Source organism: Neophocaena asiaeorientalis, unplaced genomic scaffold, assembly GCF_003031525.2.
Source record: "Neophocaena asiaeorientalis asiaeorientalis breed wild unplaced genomic scaffold, Neophocaena_asiaeorientalis_V1.1 scaffold280, whole genome shotgun sequence".
NCBI lineage: Eukaryota > Metazoa > Chordata > Mammalia > Artiodactyla > Phocoenidae > Neophocaena > Neophocaena asiaeorientalis.
Window position 1 is genome coordinate 2805748 of NW_020185321.1, and position 19407 is coordinate 2825154.

The 19407-nt window shown below is 44.3% G+C and overlaps 1 long non-coding RNA gene across 1 annotated transcript in view; it reads right to left on the reverse strand.

The window, feature by feature from the left end:
- Positions 1-15197: 15197 nt before the first annotated feature.
- LOC112392364 (uncharacterized) overlaps positions 15198-19407 on the reverse strand; it is a 12555-nt gene continuing 8345 nt past the window's right edge. Inside the window, exons 3-4 of the long non-coding RNA XR_003001674.1 lie at positions 17308-17511; positions 15198-15914 (exon numbers count right to left, since the gene is read on the reverse strand). This is a non-coding gene — a long non-coding RNA (uncharacterized LOC112392364). The remainder of the gene's footprint in view (positions 15915-17307; positions 17512-19407) is intronic.

Genomic DNA, 19407 nt, shown 5'->3' on the forward strand with positions numbered 1-19407 from the left:
GGTGGAGTGTGTTACATTTTTTTCAACTTGGCGGCCTCTATTTCTCCATCAGCAATAGCCACCGAAATTACAAACGTTTATCCCTTATGACACGGTGATCCCACTTTGGTATTTTTTCCTACAGGTATTCATACCAGTGTACATACATGAAAATGTTTCTCTTGAAGGGTATCCATTGTAGCGTTGTTTGCGGTAGCAATGGACAAGAAACAATCTAAAGTTTGTCAAAAGTTAAATAAGATATGGTAAGTTCATATAGTGGAGTACTATGCAGCTGTAATAAAGAATGAAAATGACAAAACTCTGTGTGTATTTATATGGAAAGATATCTAAGACATTGATAGGTAAAAAGGGCAAGATACAGAACCATAGGTAGAATATGGTCTCTTGTATAGCAAGGAAGAAAAATAAAATATATATTTTTATGTGTGTATAAATATTCTCTAGAAGGGTATAGAAAAAACCAATGGTAGAGGGGAATTGAGGCAGAAACAGAGCAGGTGGGAGTAAGGATGGAAAGAAATTTTATATACTTAAAAAAAATGTGAACATACTTCTATTTAAAAATTAAACATGCACAAAAATAAATTATGCATTGTTTTAAGAAAAGCAAGTATTATTACAATGATAAAGACATTAGTTTAAAAATGTAGTTGCATCTAAATTTAGTCTTCTTACTTAAAATCCATTTAACTTATGGAGAAAAAGAGCCACACTGATTTGGCCAGCTCTCACCCCTCAAACTTCAATTTTAGCCATTTTCAAAACTGCAGAAAATTTGAAATAATAGCATGTTAAACAGCCATATGGCCTTCTTCTAGATTCACTACTTGTTAATATTTTGCCATATTTGCTTTATCAGTCTCTCTATACAGATGTACACAAGCAATTCACACTTTTTTTTTTTGGCTAAATTACCTGAGAATTAGTTGTAGACATCATGATACTTTAATCCTTATGTAGTTCAACATGTAGCTCCTAGAATGAAGACACAAAAACACAAATCATGGCCATCAAGAAATTTACTATTTAATAAATAGCCCATGTTTAAATTGCCCAGATTGTCCCAATTGTGCCGTTTATACTCATTTTTTCTTATCCGAGATCCAGCCAACGATCACACATTGCATTTAGTTGTTTTGCCTCTTTACTCTCTTTTAATCCAGAACAGTTCCCCAAATCTCTCTTCGCCTTTCTTGACACTGATACTTTTGAAGAATCCAGGCCTGTTGTTTTGCAGGAAGTCTTTAAATTTGGATTTGGATTCCTCATGACTAGACTCAATTAAACATCTTTGGCAACGATGATCACAAGTGATGTTATGCCCTTCGTCAGAAGACTTATGGTTATCAGCTGGTCCCATCACTGGTGATAAAGTTTGATCACTTAGTTAAGGTGGCATCTACCAGATTTCTCTGTTGTAATGACCTTTTTTCCCCTTTGTAATTAATAAGCCTTCAGGGGTGATACTTTGAGACTGTGTGACTATCCTGTTGCAACAACGTATTACTCAATGGTTTAGCATCCATTGATAAGTTTTATCTGAATCAATTATAAAGTTTGTTGCAAAAAGTGATTTTCTAGTTTTACCATTTCTTCTACATTTATTAAGTGCCACTCTTTTCTATAGGGTAGGGTATGAGGGGCAGTATTATTTGCCTCAAACTACTTTTTATTAAATGTGTTATAATCAATTACTGTCATCATTCGTTATGCTCAAATTGTCTCAGGTTTGCCCAGTGCTGATACCTCCAAGTTAGCTCCTGTGTCCTTTTGCCACGTTCCCACCAATTTTGGAGCATGTCCTTGCATTTGGGAACAAGATATTCCAGCCTCAGTCTGCACATTTTCTGCTCCAGACCTGAAATTCACTATTTTCCAAGAAGCTTTGTTTCCTTTTAGTAGGGAATGGTATTTAGAGACCACAGTCCGGGTGCCAGGGGTTTTCACTGCTTCTGGTCTCTTTTGACCTACTCACTCTGGTAAAGAGCTGGTCTTCGTTGTTTAATCAGCTCTCATTCATTTCTCTACCCCACGCTCATTTTCTTTTCCCCCTTCTTTGGCATCAAATCCTTGGCAAAATGTTGGAAGCTCTGAAGATTAGAAAATGTGGACCTAGACGGTACAACATTTGAAGGGAGATGACATCTTCATTTCTTTCCCAGCGTGTCCCCTCAAGCTGAAACAGGTTATAACTGAACTATGTTAAGGATTATCTATGAAGAAAGGAGCAGGCAGCAGTTCTCCATTCACATCTTTTTCTGCTTGAGGGTAAAGAACTGGAAGAATTTCATCTAATACAAATATGATTTGAATTTTAAAAGTCTGTGTCTAATTACTACTTATGACTATGGTAAAAATTGATTTTATATACTGTAATTGTGTGATTTGAATATGTAATCAAAAATGCAAAGCTTGATGCCTTTGATTTTCATTTCCATAACCAATGCTTCTCAGTTCACATATTTCGGTGGTTTCTGGGTTGAAATACCTTTTTCTAATTAGCAATCAAGATGTGCACAGTAGTTCAAGACCTCCTCAGGGTTTGAACCACCCTGCATTTTATTCCATATCGTGATTATGCTTGGCTCTTTGCTGAACTGGTCATTACCTTGGCCACAGAAAGACATCCCACAGGGAGTCTGTTCTTGAATTCTTAAGTGGCCTAAGATTTGCATTACCCTGGCAGGTAAGAGGGTCAAATTTAACCATCAACTAGCAAACATTTTCAGAAGACAAAAAAGTAAGTTACAGTTTGCAATGACTGGAGCTGTACCCTAATGTTTTAATAAAAATATTTTTATACATGAAGAACATGTGTTCTCTGAGGACACCACAGAAATCACCACATGATTCTACAAGATCAAGGACAAGCCATGAGGTCCCTGGCCTGTGAAAACCAACTGGCCACCCCAACGCCTCTCTTCAAGGTCAACATCTGTTGTGCTGTATATCAACATTCATAAGATATATGGGCAGCCACCAAAAACTCAAAGCAATGCTCCACCAAAAATGGGAAACCGCTGGTTCACTGGGAAGCCTAATGGTGACTATGACTTAAACTGCTTATGTGCCTTGAGCATTTCAGGAGCAACCCTTCCCTCGGGTCAAAGGAAACTGTGCCCAGGCTTCAAGTCAGCTCTGTAAGCCCAGACCCCCACCCCAGTCCAGAGGCTCCCCCTACCCCAACCCCTCCCCACAGCTCTCTTCATGTCTGGCACTCTCTTTGGTTCACAACTGTTTGCCACTTCCTGTGTTTTGCCTTATATTTTTGCTATATTACTTTTGTCTCCCCAAGTCAATTATGTAGTCCGTCACCAACGAAGAAGCACATAATACTCTCTTCAATATCTCTACGGCATTCTCTGAAAATAAGCACTCTTGTTTCTGTGGTTGTGATCATTGTTAAGGGTGTGAAATACAGAAAGCTCGTGTTTGGGTTTTGCATGGACCTAGGGGAAAAAAAACTCTAGGGTTTTTCCCCCCGAAGTCAACTATGGTTACAATGAAAACTATCCTTTCTTTATTTCAGTTCCTCCTCACCCACCCAACAGAATGCCCCCCAACTCTGCCTGCCATAAGAATCCTGTAGGAAAGTGCCATGATACACTAGACAAATAGAGACAACGATAGAGAGGATATAGGACATTTGAAAAATATAAACCAATAAATCTATCAATTTCTGTATTTTTTTTTTTTTGCGGTACGCGGGCCTCTCACCGCTGTGGCCTCTCCCGTTGCGGAGCACAGGCTCCGGACGCGCAGGCTCAGCAGCCATGGCTCACGGGCCCAGCCACTCCGCGGCATGTGGGATCTTCCTGGACCAGGGCACGAACCCGTGTCCCCTGCATCGGCAGGCGGACTCTCAACCACTGCACCACCAGGGAAGCCCAATTTCTGTATTTTTTTAAACAGAAAAAACACTATCATTTCAAATGTCCATGGTACATATAAAATACTAATTATATACCAAGCTACAAATAAAACCTAAATCAATCCCCCCAAATAACAGGGCACATACTCTTACCACCACCACAAAAAAAAAAAAAAAAAAAAAAAAAAAAAAAAGGTGGCTTAAACCAAAACAATGAATAAATAAAATCTAATGACTTGTAAACTGAAATTCATTCTCCTGGTCAAATTGAAAATAAACAAAAGTCACCATCTTATAAATAAAGGACAGTAAGAGCAACATATGTCAAAATTTGTCAGGTGGGGACATAGTTATACTCAGAAAAAAATGCTGTCTACCCTGAAGAACAAAGCCACGATATTTTATACCTCCTTCCATTATGAGGTAGAGTTTGTTGACACAGCCCTTGGACCTGGGTCATCCTCTGACTTACTTTGGGTAGTAGAATGTGTGAGAGTGATTTTGTGTGAATTCCTAAGCACGGCAATTTCAATTTTTGCTCTCTTGGAATGCTGCCTCCATACTGCCACTTAAGGAAACTCCTAGCCCACTGAGGATGAGAGACCACGTGCAGGAGAACCCAGGGGCCAGCACTAACTGCTGGACACCTAAGTGGCGCCTCCTGGACCTTCCAGCCCAGCTGACCCGCCCCCATAACTGATCCCAAGTGAGATGAGCAGAGTAACCCCAGACAACCTAAAAAAATCATAAGATACAATAAAGTGTTGACATTTTGAGCCATAAATTTTAGGGTGATTTGTTATGCAGCCATAGATAGCAAATGATAACTTACTGTTTATCATAAATCATGGAATTTTGAACTCATCATAAATAAATGAAGCAATTCTAGTGGACGGTGCTGTTTTGGCCAGTAACCCAAGTTGGTCCAATCAGTGAATCCCAGCACTTTTCTGGACACTTACTTCCCTGGCACTTGGCTCCAGCTGGGGGCAAGTAGGCTGCAGCAGGTCCAGCCTTCCAAAGTTCATCACAGAGAACCAGCCTCTCCTTCGGCATAAGTCTCACCTTTCCTCCTTGGCTCCAGGGGGGTCCCTGTGGCCAGGAGATTAAGACCTGCTGATTTGCTCAACCCTGAACCCTCGGTGCCCCTGAGATTGGGAAGATGCCAGATGCTCCCTGCTTGGGGCAGGGCGACCAGGGTTCGAGGGGGCCGGCTCTGTTCCGACTCTCCCGCCCAGTCTCTGCTTGCCCGACCACCGCACGAGAAGCCTCGAGAAGACCGGAGGGAGGCCTGCCTCCGAGGGCAACCCAGAAACAAGGGTTTGGCCAGAGGAAAGTTAACTCCAACGTTACAGAGAGACCCTTCGACGTTTCTGTGCGTAGAGGTCCCCAGCCTCTCCTCCCCATCACCGCGGAGAACCGTGGTTGACGCACCCAGGACCGAATCGGGGTGGCGCCCTCAGAGCCCGACCCCCGAGCTTGGTGAGCTGGGGCTCCCGCTGCGGGGAGGGACATTGGCAGAACCCCCTGACTCCCCACGCGGCGTCGGGGAGGACCCATGGTGACAGCGCGTCACCAGTAGTGTTTTGATTCCAGCCACAGAGCGGGCGTTAGCTGTGGCTCTTTTCCGCGGCCTCGGTCAGCCACTGAACACTTCTGGTTTAACCACTCCGGGGAGTGGAAGGTGTTGCCGAACACCCAGTGTGGTTTCTACTGCGCCAGCGTCTCTGTTGCAAAATTAATCCCATAAGTGGCTGGTAAAGGGCACGTTTCTCAGGTAAGTGGCGCCGGCGCGTGCGGTGACCGCGCAACGAGAGGGCGCCCTCTCACTCCCAGTCCCCGCGCTGCAGCCCATCCCCACCGCCTCGGACACCTGGCCAGCGGTCTCAGCCCCTCCCCTCTTCCAGAGCTTGCCAGGGTCCTAGACTGTGGCAAGGAGACTGCCCAAATGCGCTGGGCAGGGTCCAGGCAAGACCAGGCACTGGCTTGCCTGACCAGCGCAGCTGCCATGTGACTGCCGCGGCCGGGGATCCTCGCCACAGACGGAAACGGTGACCCCCAGTGGGTTCTGTAGCCTGGCACGTTCTGGGCTCTTCTGTCCAGTGCCCGAAAGGCAGCAGCGCTAAGGATCTGAGACCTCTCCTCTCATCCTGCTCTTGCTTCCCTGCCCGAAGGGGCTGGCAAGAAAAGGGAAGACCAGAGAGGGGTCTCCAGGCAGAGGCAGGCAGTGGGAAAGACGGCGGGTGCAGGGGGCTGTAACCCTCGCACCCACCCCCTCCCAAGCCTTGGGGCCCTGGAGAGAAGGGCAGGGGGAAGGGGAACCGCACCAGAGGTCACCACTGCAGGGTCACACCCTTCCAAACTGATAGTCCTTGATTTTCAAAAAATATATAGAAATAAGTTTATACACATTTCCAAAGTACACAAGTTCTTTGGAGGCTTATTATACCCATGAAAATATAGGTTATCAACACAGTAACTCGGTAGTTCTCTGGTGGTCTAGTGACAAGGATTTGGCGCTTTCACTACCATGGCCCAAGTTCAATCCCTGGTCTGGGGACTGACATCCCATAAGCCATTTGGCACAGCCAAAAAAGAAAAAAGAAAAGAAAAATAGAGTACCATTTGTTTCCAGTGAAGCAGGCCCAGAATCCCAGCTGAGTGTAAGCTGGCCTCGCCTACAGCTGTGCACCTGTAGGTGTCGTGATGCTTGTACTGAATGTCAAAGACACCCCTTAGATCAGTCGGCAAGAAGAGGGCTTTCCATTTCTACCCCCGGCTACCGTTCACCTCGGCAGGAGAAACGCTCTTGGGTAACTCGCCCTGATGGAATGGCAGCCTTGCAGGTCACTTCCAGGCAGCCTATCCCAGAGGTGACGACCAAATTAAGATGCTGGAATCACACCGTGTGTGTGTTGAAAAGAGAAAAGAGAGCTTGGAGCAGAAAAGAGAGCTTGGAGCAAAGGGAAAAGAGAGCTTGGAGCAGAAAAGAGAGCTTGGAGCAAAGGGAAAAGAGAGCTTGGAGCAGAAAAGAGAGCTTGGAGCAAAGGGAAAAGAGAGCTTGGAGCAGAAAAGAGAGCTTGGAGCAAAGGGAGTGAGATGGAGCAGCTCAGCACACTTGGAATAGGGTGCAGAGGTGGTTGGAAGGACCTCGCTGCCTGAGTCCTGGATTAGGCAACGCTGACATGACCCGCTTCACACAGTGGTATCAGCCTTCCCCACTGATGAGAACCAGAGTCGAGGATGAGCAAACCCGTAGACGGTAGGTGCCTGGGGCATGCACACACTCGCTCTATCAAGAGCTACAGGGGCAAGGACGCCTGGCCTAGAACATACATAGCTGGCCGACAAGCCTCTGAGCACCGTGCCTTGTACCTGCACATCTTGGGCAGGGGACTCACGATGCCGGAATGAATGTCACCAATAAAGAAGGATGATGCTTCCAACACAAAGCACAGAAGATAATTGAACACGTGTTGCCTGACACCAAAGAGGGACTTTGCCCTTGAAAAGACAATTCTTGTGCATGGAAAAGAAACGCAATGCCTGGAACCACATTGTCTGGATCCAGGTCTCACTCTGGGACTGAATGAACCCTGTGTTTTGTGGGTGGATTGTTTAAAACTTTTTTTAAAAATTCATTTATTTTTGGCTGCATTGGGTCTTCATTGCTGTGCACAGGCTTTTCTCTAGTAGCATCAAGCAGGGTCTTCGTTGCAGTGCGTGGGCTTCTCATTGCAGTGGCTTCCCTTTGTTGCAGAGCATGGGCTCTAGGCACATGGGCTTCAGTAGTTGTGGCACATGGGCTCAGTAGTTGTGGCTCAAGGGCTCTAGAGTACACGTTCAGTAGTTGTGGCACATGGGCTTAGTTGCTCCGCGGCATGTGGGATCTTCCCGGACCAGGGATGAAACCTGTGTCCCCTGCACTGGCAGAAGGATTCTTAACCATTGCACCACCAGGGAAGTCCAGGTAGATTATTTAAAGATGCCAGGTTTCTGCTGTGGGCTGTACCTGAACTAGAAGATGCATTTGAGTCAAAGAATTGAATAAGTGGAAGGAGTGGATTGTAAGGGATGTTGCTGTATTGAGAATACTCAGGTTTTTTTTTTCTATTAACTAATTTTATATTATTTTTTTAATCTTTTTTTTTTCTTTTGCCACACTGCACGGCTTGTGGGACCTTAGTTCCCCAGCCAGGGATTGAACCCACACCCTCGGCAGTGACAGCGTGGAGTCCTAACCACTGGACTTCCAGGGAATTCCCAAGAATACTCAGTTCTGGTGTATAGAATGAAAGAGACAAATGAGTAGAGCAGTAGGAAAACTCCTAAAATGTGTCTGTAGATTAGGAACGTGTGAGATATGGGGGAGAAGAACAGAACCTATGTCTGGTGAGCATAGAAGGAAAGGATGGAACAAATCAATGTTATCAGTTGGTGAACATTTGGGTGGTTTTCAGAACTCACTTTTTAAAAACGTGCAGAGACTTGAACAGACACTTCATTGAAGAAAATATACAAATGGTCCATAAGCACAAGAAAAGGTACTCAATATCGTTAGTCATTAGGGAAATTCAAATTAAAGTCACAATGTGATACCTCTAAGCATCTACTCAAATGGTTAAAAGTTTAAAACACCAAGCGTTAGTGAGGCTATCAACCAAATGGAGCTGTCAACATGCCACTGGGGATCATTAGAGAAATGCAAATCAAAACTACAGTGAGGTACCCCCTCACACCAGTCAGAATAGCCATTATTAAAAAGTCTACGAATAATAAGTGCTGGAGAGGGTGTGGAGAAAAGGGAACCCTCCTACACTGTTGGTGGGAATGTAAGTTGGTACAGCCACTATGGAAAACAGGATGGAGGTTCCTTAACAAACTAAAAATAGAGCTACCATATGACCCAACAATCCCACTCCTGGGCATATACCTGGAGAAAACCATAATTCAAAAAGATACATGCACACCAGTGTTTGTTGCAGTATTATTTCTAATAGCCATGGAAGCAACCTAAATGTCCATCAACAGATGAATGGATAAAGATGTGGTATATATACACAATGGAATATTACTCAGCCATAAAAAAGAGTGAAATAATGCCTTTTGCAGCAACATGGATGAACCTAAAGATTATCATACTAAGCGAAGTAAGTCAGACAGAGAATGACAAATATCATATGATATCACTTATATGTGGAATCTAAAAAAAAGATACAAATGAAATTACTTTTTAATATCTTTATTGAAGTATAATTGCTTTACAATGTTGTGTTAGTTTCTGCTGTACAACAAAGTGAAACAGCTATATGTATACATATATCCCCATATCCCCTCCCTCTTGAGCCTCCCTCCCAACCTCCCTATCCCACCCCCCTTAGGTTGCCACAAAGCACCGAGGTGATCTCCCTGTGCTATGCAGCAGCTTCCCACTAGCCATCCATTTTACATTTGGTAGTGTATATATGTCAGTGCTACACTCTCACTTCGTCCCAGCTTCCCCTCCCCTCCCCCACAAGTGTCCTCAAGTCCATTCTCTACGTCTGCGTCTTTATTCCTGCCCTGCCACTAGGTTCTTCAGTACCATTTTTTTAGATTCCATATACGTGCGTTAGCATACAGTATTTGTTTTTCTCTTTCTGACTTACTTCACTCTGTACGACAGACTCTAGGCTCGTCCATCTCATTACAAATAACTCAATTTCCCCCCTTTTTATGGCTGAGTAATATTCCATTGCATATATGTGCCACAACTTCTTTATCCATTCATCTGTTGATGGACATTTAGGTTGCTTCCATGTACTGCCTATTGTCAAATGAACGTATTTACAAAAGAGAAACAGACTCACAGACATAGGAAACAAATTTATGGTTACCAAAGGGGAAAGTGGGGGATTATGGTTACCAAAGGGGAAAGTGGGGGAGGGATTAATTAGGAATTTGGGATTAACAGATACACACTACTATATATATTGAATAAAATAGATAAATAACAAGGAACTACTGTATGGCCCAGGGAACTATATTCAATAGCTTGTAATAACTTATAATGGAAAGGAATCTGAAAAAGAATATATATAAGTAAATCACTTTGCTGTACATCTGAAACATTGTAAATCAATTATACTTTAATAAAAAGAAGTGAGTAGTGTGTATAGCTGTTACACTACAACTAGCACAAAAAATGAAGACAATATTCTTCTGGCATTCAAAACTATAATCTAACTCAGCAAAGAAGTTGTTTATGTCTTTAACAAACAAGTGATGTTCCAAAATATGTCTTGTTTCACTTTTGTCTTACTCCTTAAAGTAAATGAAACTAGCAACCGACAGGTCAGAACTACACTAGTTAATTGCAAACTTTGGTTGGCTACAGATACAAGACTCTGGGAAAATCAGTGAAAACATTTTGTGATAATCAGTTGACTGTATGGGATTTATGATAAAAAAATACATTTTATTATTACTTATAAATTAGTAATATCCTTTATATCAGCAAAATTCATAATACTTTTAAAATAATACTTTTAATATGATAAATTATTAATATGCTAAATTAATAGATGTTAAATATATAACTTTTTCCAGAGAGCCTGCTGTTAAATATTTACCAGTATACTACTGGGCACAAGGGAATACTTTGGATGATGGAAATTATCTATATATTGATTGGAGATATGGTTTCATGGTGTACACATTTATCAAAACTCATTAAACCATATACTTAAAATGTGTGCATTTTATGGTATGCAAATTGTACCTCAATAAACTTGATTTTTAGAAAAACAATATAAAATTGAAGACTTTTACTGATAAGCTAATGAAGACCTCAGTGAATTCCATAGTGGCTGGGCATTGAAGAAACATTTGGGGGTCATAGCACAGTTTGTTCAGTTTTTTTTAACTTTAAGCCCAGAGAACACAAAAGTCAAGAACGTCCTCTGACCACCCCCGCCAGTCCCACGGCCTGCACACAGCTGCAACCCCGGGTCCTCCATCCTGAGCCAGTACACCTTTCTCTGTCATCCTCTGAAAATATCCAGGAACTCACCCGTCTATTAAAATAACGTCTGAGATGAACTGCTTTGCAGTAATTATCAGCCAAGAGTAAAGGAAATGTGTTCTGCGCTTTTCAAAGCCTCTTTTATCTGAGTCTTTGATGAATTCCCCAGGAGCAGCCCTTCAGTTCCAGCCCTTTGCACAGGAGGTGAGCAGGAATGACCCCATTCACATGGAGGCACATGTCGGCCACTGCACAGAGAGGAAAGCCAAGTCCAGAAGTTAGGAGGCAAAAATCATAGGTCAGGATGCTCTGTCTTCATGAACCTAAATGTTCACAGTGTTTGGAAACAGCCCGTCAACCCACTGACACTTTCATTTTTCGTCCAGATAGATACTGCAGTCCCATAACCCTCTGTCATACACGTATGTATGTATATGACCACATACATATATACATAAACATATATATGCTATATATCATATATGCAAGCTTTTATACCAAGATAAATTCTTGTTGTAAAAAAAAGACAAATTGATTTCTGCCTATTTGTGAATTAAAATCCTGGCATCAGTCTTCTCTTCAGCAGCCCTCGCCGAATAACTTGCTGTTTAATATCAGTTAATCCGTCAGCAGGTAGTGACTGCATGTTTATGACGGCTTCCTGGAAAGACGGGCGTTTATTGCTTTGTGTCTCTTTAATGGACCCGGGTAATCCCAGCTCACTGTTTCCATCATATTCCTCTTCTAGACCCAGCAGAGGAAGTATGTGCCTCGAAACCATCACTTTATTGCTATTAATACATACTAGCCAGGACTATTTTGTTTGATATATTTTAATAACCAGTTGATCTTTGGATTTTCACTCTGAAATGATTCTATCATAAAGAGAATCTTTTTTTAAAATTTATTTATTTTTGTCTGCGTTGGGTCTTCGTTGCTGCGCGCGTGCTTTCTCTAGTTGCGGCAAGCGGGGGCTACTCTTGGTTGTGGTGCACGGGCTTCTCATTGCGGTGGCTTCTCTTGTTGCGGAGCACAGGCTCTAGGCACGTGGGCTCAGTAGTTGTGGCGCACAGGCTTAGTTGCCCCGTGGAATGTGGGATCTTCCTGGACCGGGGCTCGAACCCGTGTCCCCTGCATTGGCAGACGGATTCTTAACTACTGCACCACCAGGGAAGTCCACAAAGAGAATCTTTACATGTTTAATTAATAATAACTTAATAAATAAAGCTTATATTAATTGTAAACTTTGGTGATTTTACAATAGTAGTTAATGCACAATTATTTAAGGAATAAGGGATCAATTTCTCATGAATGAAATCATGTTGACACAACCCTAGGAAGAAACAGATGTGAGTGAGTCGCAGAGAAGACAGTTCAGCCCCAGAAGTTACCCTGCTCTGTAGCATCCCACAGGAGAGATGTAGGGCCCCTGGCACAGAGTTTTCCTGCTCCTTACTATTCAAAACCAGTCCTTGGACTTCCCTGGCAGTCCAGTGGTTAAGACTCCACGCTTCCATTGCAGGCGGCACGGGTTTGATCCCTGGTGGGGGAACGAAGATCCCGCATGCCATGCAGCACAGCCAAAAATATCAGTCCTGGTCACAGTGCCCCATAGCGTCCCTGGACCAGGAAAGTCACTTAGGCCCCAGAGAAAGCCTGGGCATGTCAGGGTAGCCCAGGGGAGAGGTCATGGCTATCTGGATGGAGGTGTGCACCTGGAGAGACCACCTAGAGCCACCCAGGAAAACACACAATCAAGGCATGGAGGCAGGGCTTAGGACTGTCTAGGAACAAGTCTGTGCCACAGGACTTGTAATTGTTTCATGGCCCTGGCACTGTCTGCTTACCCATTCCCACTGGAGGCTTCCAGATGGTTGGGTGTTTATTCACAATCCACACGGTCTTGCAGACGAGGGTCAATGGCTCACTATGCCCGCCCCATTTGCCACGTCCATATACCACCTATTCCACCCAGAGGACTGTCACCCTAGCTGTGTGCTGGAGCCGGCTCCTACTAGCTTGCAAGAGTCAACTGTTAAATTTTCAGAAAATCTGCAAGCTAAACATAGTCATTATAAAAAATTAAATTATATGAGCTTACAATTAAATAAACTGTATTCAAATATGAAAGTAATATATACCCCAAACGTCATTCCTAGTTACTTTATTTTGTTGTGGTTTACTGCCTTCTTTGCTCTTGAGGTTATTTACATCTATTGTATCTCGATGGTGGGAATACAATATAATGGTGTGCTAGTGGACACCTCTTCCCAGTTCAGCTCTCTGTTCAGGGACCTCACATTGGTAGCCTGAAACTGGCCACGATGGGAACATTGACACCACAGAAAGTAGCAAATGTGACATATCAGGGTTCCTTTAGTTTGGTTTGTTTGAAGAGCCCTTGTTACAACAGTTACGCTGGATACCGGCATATCCGCCATGGGACTGGAGTGGGTCGGGCAGTAGATAGGCTGGTGAGTGGGAGAGTTGCTCTTAGCACAGTGGACAGTCTGAACAGACACTGGGAAGTAGTAAGAGGTAGCAAAGAGCATGAGCTGAAAAGCACTCCCAGAGCTCTAGAGACCCAGCGTACTGCCAGGAGTCAAGAAAAATGAGGTGGACTTCTCTGGCGGTCCAGTGACGAAGACTCCAAGCTCCCAATGCAGGGGGCCCGGGTTCGATCCATGGTCGGGGAACTAGAACCTGCATGTGTGCCTCAACTAAGAGTTTGCATGCCTCAACTAAGAGTACGCATGCCACAACTAAGAGTACGCATGCCACAACTAAAGATCCCGCATGCCACAACTAAGAGCCGGCATGGCCAAATAAATAAATAAATATTTTTTTAAAAAGAAGATGAAGAAAAGCAAAATGAGGACTGAATGTCCCCCAGAGCCTGGGCAGACACAGCAGAGTGAAGGCCCCTCCCCCAAAGAACAACACACAAGAAATTCTAGAGAGAAAAATCACTGTGACTGAGGAAAGGGAGCCCCTAACCCTGCTCCCCCGCATCCTCAGCAAACTCCCCAAACCCCGCTCATGTGTCTGCACCTGAAGGAAGCAGACGGAGGAGAAATGAGGCTGAGGGGCTTTGGGGTAAGTGCACAGTAAGGCTGCCCTTTGGTAGAAGCTCCCACCAGGTCGGGGAGGGGCTGGCTGAGTGTCTTTTCTTTCTTCTCTTGAGAAAGGTTCAAGGGAGTCTTCTGGGCCTCCTATGGAACCGGTGCATTAGTTTGCTAGGGCTGCTGCAACAAGAGTACAGAAATGTATCCTCTCACAGTTCTGAAAACTAGAAGTCTGAATTCAAGGTGTCAACAGGGTTGGTTTCTTCTGAGGCCTCTCTCCTTGGCTTGTAGGTGGTCATCGTCTCCGAGCGTCTCCACGTGGTCTCCCTCTGTGTGTATCTGTGTCCTAATCTCTTCTTACAAGGACATCATTCATATTGGATTGGGGCCCATCCTAATGACCTCATTCAACCTCAATCACCTCTTTAAAGGCCCCATCTCCAAATATAGTCACATTCTGAGGTACTGGGAGTTAGGATTTCAATATAGGAATTTCTGGAGGACACAACTCAGCTCATAACAGCCAGGAATATATCTGTGGAAGCTATGGAGGCAAGGGTGGGTCCTGGAAGGCTGACCAAGAGCAGCCCCAGGACAGAGGGACTGAGGAACTCTGTGCTCCTGAGGGCAGGCACTGCATCTTACCTGCCTTTATTTCCCAAATGCCGAGCACTAGGCTTGGCACTTAGTAGGGTTTCCAAAAAAATGCTTTTTGAATGAGGGGATGAATGAATCAATGAGCATGTTACTAGAAAAGGTATTCCCGTTCTCTGCACCTTTTTTACAAACAGGTGAGAAACCTTCTGGCTTTATTTAAGGACAGGTAAGGGTCCTCTTAATTTCCTCTGAGGTTGGTTCTCTTTGGACCAGGCAGGTGAGGGCTAGGACCAAACTTCATCTTGGCCCCCAACCACTCAGCATCCATCCTCTGCACCAAGTCCTCTCCACTCCCCGCCCCCCTCCCTCCCCTCAAGGAGCAGGGCTCAGAACTCAGAGAGCTCCAAAGACCCAAGGGCATGTACACAGCCTAGGAGGAAAAAATGTATCAGCACAAAGTTATAGAGAAAACACTGCAATGTCAGGATTAATACACTTGAGGAGACATAATACATCAACTAGTTTCCATGCCCCTATTGTCATTTATTATTTATTTATACATTATCATGATGTGGGATAGGGGTGCATTTCCATTTTTTTGACATTTTTGTAGTAGGGGATCCAAAAGAAGAAGCCTCTGGGGCCTGGGAAGCTCTTAGACTGGCCCTGTGCCTGTCAGCTTTCCAGCTAGAAGGAGGTCCTAGTCAGGGTAACATGGTGGTACCCTCACCCTGGAGATCATCCTCAGAAAGAAGCTGCCAACCCAGCAAGTGGCCACAGAAGCTTGAGTGGAACTGCTTCTGAAGTCAAAGACTCCATGACGGGTTTTAGGCGAAAAACTGTTTTCTAAATGTTTCCTGTTGGCCCCCCTTTCCCACCAGGCACAGATGAGAGCTGTCATCATAAAGGATACAGGACCTGAGGGTTTTTTTCCTCCTAAGAGTGGTTTCAGAACTTGGTCAGTTGCTTTGGGAGGGAAATGAGGCAAAAGGCGGACATGTTTCTTTTTCCCAGAAAGAGCACAGTGTGAGGAAAAATGATGGTGTGGCTTAGCTCCAAGAGTAGCCCTTGTGGGTCCTGACATCTGACATTGTGCCTTTAACAGTGAGCTGGAAAGGATTTTGAAAAAATGCCATTCTGTGCACTGTGGGCAACTGCATGTGCGGTAGGTCTGCTCTGAGCAGAGAAGCATCAATATCTATTACTTAGAAACAGATGAGAAGGCGAATCGGCAGCTGCTAGACCATCCGATGAACTGCACTCTTGTGTTTCAAGCCTACTTCTCCTTCTGCCTCTTACATCCCGTAATTGTCGGTGAGCTCCGCGGTGACCTTCCATGACATAACTGATCAACTGCAGGATCATGGCTAATAAACTGATATAAAAGAGCTTATTGAGACATACCTTTAAGTGTGAGATAATATGTGATTCAACACGCGGCACAAACTGCTCAGAAGCCCAAGCTCGCCGCCAAGCTTACTGTGGCTTTCTCCCAGGGAATCATGGCATAGGGTACCATAATAGAGCAGGAATTTACAGCAACGGAGATGTATGAGGGAGATTAAAGCTTCATCTGTAAGGACATACTGCGTGGCAAAAAACACCGTTATTGTATTTGCTGCTTTGTATTCTAATGAGAAACTTAATCCCTTTCGGTAGAGTGTGGGCTCCCTCTGCTGCTGGCAGGACATATCAGGACTCTATGCACTAAGGGATCCCTGGGCACCTGAGCAGAGCAGGTGGCCTGTCCTGGGAGGAGAAAGATGGGGCTGAACATTCAGAGGGACAGATTTGTTCTGTAGGCTCTGCCTCTGTGTGACACTGGGACTATCTGTGCCCCTACTGCAAGTGATGGAAAACACAACGATGACCTGTCCACATCACCTGTGTCCATCCTGAAACAGGTCACAGAAGTGATGCTGAGAGGCAGCCCTCCCCGCTGAGTGGCGACCCTCCCCTCCCTCCCTCTCCTTTCCCTTCTCCTTCTTTTCTCTCTCTCTCTCTCTCTCTTTACCTTCCACACAGCCACTGCCAGAAGCTCCTCCAGTTCTGTTTCAGACCCCTCCCAACAGTTTTGCTACTGCTCTGGGTTCTGCCTCGTCCTAGCACGGCCAGCACCTGACTCATGTGGTACCGAGGAGACTGCATCACCCCAGAAGGTTTAACACCTTCTGCCCATCGGTAAGCAACTCATCTCAAGACACCTGGTCACACCCCACTCTCAGCCTCCCACCACCGGTCCAACTTCAAGAGTTGCTTCTTCTCGGCAACAGGATGTTTTAGTGTAGTATCCACCCCAAGAGCAGAAACATTTTAGTGCCATAACTTTCATGTGTCCCTTTTGGCCAAATCTAAATAAATAAATAGACCATTAAACTCCAGCTGTTTCTGCTACCAAGATAGGTATGGGAAGAGGATATGGCTTGGGGGTGGGGTGGGGGGGGTCATACACCATATTCTTTGAAACTAGGACCACACTTGCTCCTCTCAGAACCATCAACCATCCTAAGCAAAGCAGCTCATTCTCTGATAAGCTGGTTATTCGCGTGGTCAGTATCTCAGATTCTCTGATTTCTCTCTTAAAGTTCTAACGGCCATACTACTGTACTTTCAGTTAGTCAACAGAGATGCACGTCTGTGTGTCTGCAGACTTCCTGGTGATACTAGCGGTCTTTTACCAGGTATACATTAGCTACTGGGTGAGAGGGGTGCGGCATACTGCTAGATCTCTGGGTTACATATGCTGATATATGATCACCTATTCTCACCTGCAGCCTGCAGAGAAAAACGTTCAATTACATTTCAGATGGCGTCCTCGGGCATACACATTTATATTTCATATCGCTAATTTCAACACTCAGAGCATTTATTCATTTGTTCATTTAACTCAGAAGCCTCTGCAGTCATCCAGATGAGAGGAGCTTGCCTGGCCAAGGCAGGTGGTAGAAGAGGAGGCGGGGAGGAGCCGGGCCCTGGAGAGGATTTGAAGACAGACAACAGGATACTCGGGTGAGTTGGATGTGGGGTGAGACAGAAAGAGGGGGGTCAAGGTGACTCCAAGATCTCTGGTGCGCAGTTACGAGGGTGCCTGTTTTTCAGTCTGGTTGCAAGGTGGTGCTATTTACTGAGATGGCAAACAATGGAGGGAGACAGGTTCTGAAGGAGAAGTCAGGATTTGTTCGGGGCATGATGCATTTCAGATGCCTGGTCGACATCCTCGTGACGATGTGGGGTGGGCAGGTGGATGTTCTGCGTTGGGTTCCAAGGGAGGGTGGGCTGGAGACAGAACCTGAAATTCACCAGTGTATAGATGGCACTGGATGAGACTGCCAGGGGGTGAGTATAAAAAGCCTGGGGCAGAGTCCTGGGGTAACTTGCAGATAAAGTCAGGAGGAGGGGCGAGCCCTATCCTACAAAGGAAAAGCAAGAGGAAAACCAGGAGATCACGGGGCAAGTATCTCGAGGAGGAGCGAGAGAGCGACATTGCTGCTGATGGATTGAAATTATCTCAGTAACCCTGAACAAGGCAGCTTCAGAAAATCCTAATTGGAACGGTTCAAGAGAAAGTGAGCCATGAGGAAGTGGAGAGAGCAAACAGAAACTACTTCTTTCAGTTTTGCTATAAAGGAGAGGAGAAAAATAGGGCTATGGTAGAAGGTAAATTTTATATTATGTATATTTTATCACAATTTAAAACATGTTTATTTTTAACTGTGATAAAATATACATAATATAAAATTTACCATCTTAACCATTTTTAAACGTCCAGTTCAGCCGTTAAGCACATTCACATTGTCGCGCAACCAATCTCCAGAATTTATCTTGCCAAACTTGAACCCTGTACCCATTACATAACTCTCCAGTCCCTTCTCCTCCCAGACCCTGGAAACCGCCATCCTACTTTCTGTCTCTATGAATTTGACTACTCTGGTATATTAATCTGCTAAGGTTGCCATAACAAATTACCACAGGCTGGGTGGCTTAAAATACAGAAATTTATTTTTTCACAGTCCTGAAGCCTACAAGTCCAAGATCAAGTATTGACAGGTTTGGTTTCTCCTGAGATCTCTCTCCTTGGCTTGGAGATGGCCATCTTCTCACTGTGTCCTCACATGGCCTTTTCTCTGTGTGCATGTATCCCTGGTCTCTTCTTATAAAGACACTAGCAATATTGGGCCCCACCCATAATTCCCTCTTTAAAGAACCTGTCTCCAAATGCAGCCACATTGGGAGTTAGGGCGTCAACATATGAATTTAGGGTGGACACAATTCAGTCCACAGCATCTAAGTGCTTCATATAAGTAAAATCATACAGTACATGCCTTTTTGTAACTGGCGTATTTCACTTAGCATAACAACTTCAAGGTTCATCCATGTTGTAGTACCTGTTCCAATTCCCTTCCTTTTCAAGGCTGAATATATTCCGTTGTATGTCTATACCACATTTTGTTTATCTATTCATTCATCAATGGGTGAATGGGTTGCTTCCACCTTATGGCTATTGTGAATAATGATGCTATGAACATGGGTGTGCAAATATCTCTTCAAGACCCTGATTTCAATTCCTTTGAGGATATACCCAAAAATGTATTACTAGATCATATGGTAATTCTATGTTTAATTTTTTGAGGAACCAACATACTACTTTCCATAGCAACTACACCATTTTACATTCCCAACAACAGTGAACGAAGGTTCCAATTTTTCCACAGTCTCCTCAACACTTGCTATTTTCTGTGTTTTTGATAGTAGTCATCCTAATGGTTGTGAGGTGGTATCTCACTGTGGTTTTGTTTTTTTTAATTGAAGTACAGTTGATTTACAATGTTGCATTAGTTTCAGGTGTACAGCAAAGTGATATATATATA